The sequence below is a fragment of the Geospiza fortis genome, unplaced genomic scaffold (genome assembly GCF_000277835.1).
Source record: "Geospiza fortis unplaced genomic scaffold, GeoFor_1.0 scaffold166, whole genome shotgun sequence".
In the NCBI taxonomy this organism is placed as follows: domain Eukaryota; kingdom Metazoa; phylum Chordata; class Aves; order Passeriformes; family Thraupidae; genus Geospiza; species Geospiza fortis.
The window spans coordinates 7,499,776-7,504,056 of NW_005054310.1; the positions used below are offsets into that span (position 1 = coordinate 7,499,776).

The 4,281-nt window shown below is 37.2% G+C and overlaps 1 protein-coding gene across 3 annotated transcripts in view; it reads right to left on the bottom strand.

Annotated features, from left to right (window-relative positions):
• The window catches only part of TBC1D30 (TBC1 domain family member 30), a 28,851-nt gene that overhangs the window by 22,792 nt on the left and 1,778 nt on the right, over window positions 1–4,281 (bottom strand). For all 3 annotated transcript variants that reach the window (XM_031055569.1, XM_031055568.1, XM_031055567.1), the window contains 2 exons: window positions 1,151–1,212; window positions 692–757 (listed from right to left, as the gene is read on the bottom strand). The gene's annotated coding sequence lies outside the window, so the exon portion shown is untranslated. Of the gene's footprint in view, window positions 1–691; window positions 758–1,150; window positions 1,213–4,281 lie in introns of those variants that run through there.

A 4,281-nucleotide genomic window follows, 5' to 3' on the forward strand; every position in this document is an offset into this window, starting at 1 on the left:
ATATTTTATAAATCTTAAAAAATATTATTTTTATTAAAACTGTGTTTTAAAAGCTGAGATTGTGTGACTCAGTTTTTAAGAAAAAATTAATAGACATGCCTCTTTTTATACTAGGGGACTTCAAATGTTGAAGAATGCAATAAAGTAAGTCTGGCAAAATCCCAATGGACCCTTTTCTACAACACTCAGTGCAATTTCCCATTAATGCTGCCCTCTGCCATTCTACATCACTCCTGACTCTGAACTTCCCTAATTTTGGTAATCTGTCTTTTCCCCAACAACTGTTTCTATAAGCATTCTTGTCAGCATTAAGCATCTATCAACTTCACCTTCCTAAGTGTGACAGCCTACACTGCAGATATGTTCTCCTTTCAGTTATCTTCAGCTGTGGGGGCAATTTCACCAGTGCAATTTCTTGAGACTGACAGTATGAGGCAATAACATCTGCACCAGAATAAGTTACCTAAGCCTCAAGCAGAAAGAACCCAACTATTGAAAACATCATCTTTACCTGTCTCTTCAGCCTTTCCATCTGCCCTGTGAGGCTGTCACTGAATAACGAAAACAAGGAAAAATCCCCAGTACAACTTAAAAGGTCCAAATATTTATTACAAAACCCACTAATGGATAATATTGATGTAATTCAACTCTCCTGAGAAACCTGGCCCACAAGGCACGGAGGTCTACCTACCTTTCTCCTCCATTCCTTTGGGATGCCTGTCGGCAGCCTGGCCACTGCTTTGAGGGCATCATGCCACTAAAAGAAAAAACATCCAAAAATGTAAAATATCCATCATTAGTTTAATGCTACAGCATAGCAACATTTGCTACCTTGCAGACATGCACATTCATTTCATTTTACTGCACACATGTCAGAATTTAACTGCTTAATCCACTCACAGGGAAGTTACAGATTAATTACTTGACAATTTGACTAAAGTATAATATTCTAGGACAAGGATTTAGGAAATATCTGAGCAAACAGTGAAAGCCTATTCCATTTTCTGAATACGAATGAAACAGCTCTTGATGCAATTGCAAATAATAGGCTGATATTATGATGACAAATGCAGTTCTGAACTAGGGCAAGCACCTTGATTGCAGAGAACCCACTCCTTCACAAACTCAAGAAATAAATAAATCAAATTACCTGCTGAAACCCATTTTGACCTAAAGATGGCTCAAGAGTGAATTTCAATTTTGTATCAACCCCTAGGAAAAAAAAAAAGCTCATTATTTCATTTAGCTCAGAAGACAAAAAGAAGCCAAAAAACCCCAAACACAAAAATCCCACAGTTGAAACAAGAACACATAATTTTATCTTCCTATTTTAATAACTACATTTCAACCTGTTTTGGTGAATTTTGTCTTCACAGTGGATTCCAGGAACGTGTTAGGAAGTACACGGACAAAATGTTTTAAAATGCAGTAATGTTCTCTTTAATGATGTAGTCTGGCACAACTCATTTCACTAATATTCATATAGTTCACTGGTCTACAAACTATACTAGTAAACTGCAAACTGTCATATGCATCCACAGAAAAATACACATGCACAGGCAGTTTCTTTTCATCTATGCCAGCTTCTTGACATTAAGTCAATCAAAACTAATTTATAAGTTTGGTGTGTGAAAATTATTTTACTGTCAAGAATATATTTTTTTCAAATTCCTCAGACCATAACACACATTTGGTAGTACTGTTATTTAAGCTTAGATTTTATTTTGGCCATATGATCAAACTATTTTACTTGTTATGAAGCAGGCCTAGTAATTGTTCATACAATATTGCATAAAATACCAGAATCTCAAGTGGATCCCAACATGGCACTGGAGTATGCCAGAACATGATCAACAGTAAAATGTTTAATTTGCTTTCCATCCCACAGTTTGAACGTACAATTCCTTGATCCTTCAAATGCCGCTGTCCAGACCTCAGGTGCTGAACAGAGCACAGATCACATCCCCTCCCTCCCATCGGCTGGCACACAGAATTAAGCTCTCCTTTATTTTCCCTCCACAATTTAATACAATGCAATTGTTCCATATTTACAATTATGTTATGCATAGCTTCTCATCTTTCCAGAATACAAAGCCAAACAGTTTTAATAAAGAAATATATATATACATACACACACATATACACACACACAGAAAACCCAAACAGATTATAGTCCTGCAAGGTTTTAAGTATGTAATATCCATGCTAATCAACTCACCAGTAATACCCAGTTTTTTGGAGGTCTAAACCTACAAGTGTGACAGAAAACCCAACTGTAGTGGCATTTGCTATTTATGGAATGTAAGATACCTCTGAGCATTTGCATACTGAAGTGGCAAGTAGTTTTAAAGCCTTACTACCTGATAATTATATACTTAAAGACAAAACCTTTTTCTCCATGCCTTTTTTTTCTTTGTTGTGGTTGAGTGAATAGAAACAAAGAAAATAATCACACAAACCCCAGCACTGTTTAGAATTTTAGGGTTTTAGAATTGCATCACTGAGACCTGGGGATTAGTGCCTTCGTTTCCCTGCTTCAGATCTAAAAGACATGCTTGTCAGACCTAGAAAAAGAAAGACTTCAAACCATAATAGATATGTCTTGAAAAAACGTGGAAGGATTAATAGCTATTCCTGGAAGTAACTGTTTATTAGTATTCCTTCCCATGGCGAAATGGCACTCGGCAGGGGCTCCTAATAGGTAAATCTTTTCATAATAATTCAAAGCAATGTAACAATAGCAGCAACCTAAGACTAAATTGTAGCACATTTGATGAAACTGGAAATCGCGAACTTCATTCTCAAGCAAAAAAAAGTAAGTACTGTAAAACCCTAATACATACAAAAATACATCATGACTGAGAACTCCTTTTGTTAAAGTAACAGATGCTGACACATTATCTAATACTACCTTGCAGCAAAGAACCAATAGCCTTCCAAAATAACCATGTATTCATTTCCAACCCAGTAGCCAAATATTAATTACTTCACAGTTTTCTAAGACTTAAAAGACCCCAGTAACAACTTTTCTGTCTGTTTTAGAATCTTCCTAAGAAAGACACAAGCAGATACTTCCAGTTCTTCAAAAGATCAAGTACAGCAAGATAAAAGCTCAGAGCAAGGAAATATCTATCTATAGTTACATGAGCATCATGTACAGGGAGCTCACACTACAGTCAAAGTACATGTCCCTCCTGAGACTGAAATGAGACCCTTCAAATGAGACCCTTGATTAAATGAGACTGAAACGAGATCATCCATCTACAAAAGTTAATTAAATCACAGCAAACAATTAAGACGGGTGTGAAAATTACTGTAAATGAGAATTACATGACATGGTAACACCAGACTATGCAGCACACTCTCTTCAGCATGGTGAGGAACTGCTTGGTCAGGCCATGCATGACAATCTCTTGTAAATGCTATGGAATCTGTGTCCCTTTATTTGTTCTCCATTAGAAGTACTTTCCAAATCAAATTATGTGGGTTTTGTGGGAGGGGAAGGGAAGAACCATGGGGAATGAACCCCAGAGCATATATGAATTGTTCCTCGTTCCCATCCATTTTAAAGAATTTATATTTCCTAAAATCAAAAAATTACAACATTGCTTAATAAAAAATACAGCAAGTAAGCATGTTTAAAAAAGCTGCAACCATACAGACAGAGCAAAGAAGGTAACCAGCAAAATGGGAGCAGCATCTCATTGCTTGTCACTTACTTCTGGCACAAGAATCATCTTGCTACATGGCAGTTTCTGCACTCTGCTCAAGGAATTTCTCCCTGAGCTTTGGAGCTTCAAGGAAACCAATGCCTATCCCTAACTCAGCCTCTCTTGGTTTCCTAATCCTTCCTTTCTCCATCATTCCCCTTTTTCTATTCGGTTGTCTTCTCTCCACAAACTAACTTAGATTCCCCAATAGTTTCTTCACCCCTCAGTACCCCACCCATACAACCCTACTGCATGTCTGCACCTACTTTCACTGGATTTTCCCATTTCTAACAATCCTCCATCTTTGGGTCACATTCCTCTCCCTTACATAAACACGTGCTTTTTGCAAAAAAATACCCCTTCAGGCCTTAAGAGAACTTTTCTTCCCAGCTCCTCGGCAGGGACAGCCTGGCATAGATACATCACACACAGAGAAGTAGTTCCTACTTTAGGTGTTGTCAGTACAACTCAGCCCTTTCACATCAAATCAGCCAGGCTATAGTGTCATTTGACATATTAAATATCACCTCCAGTTCATACATTTTCAACTTATTCTTCATGTATGAGAAAC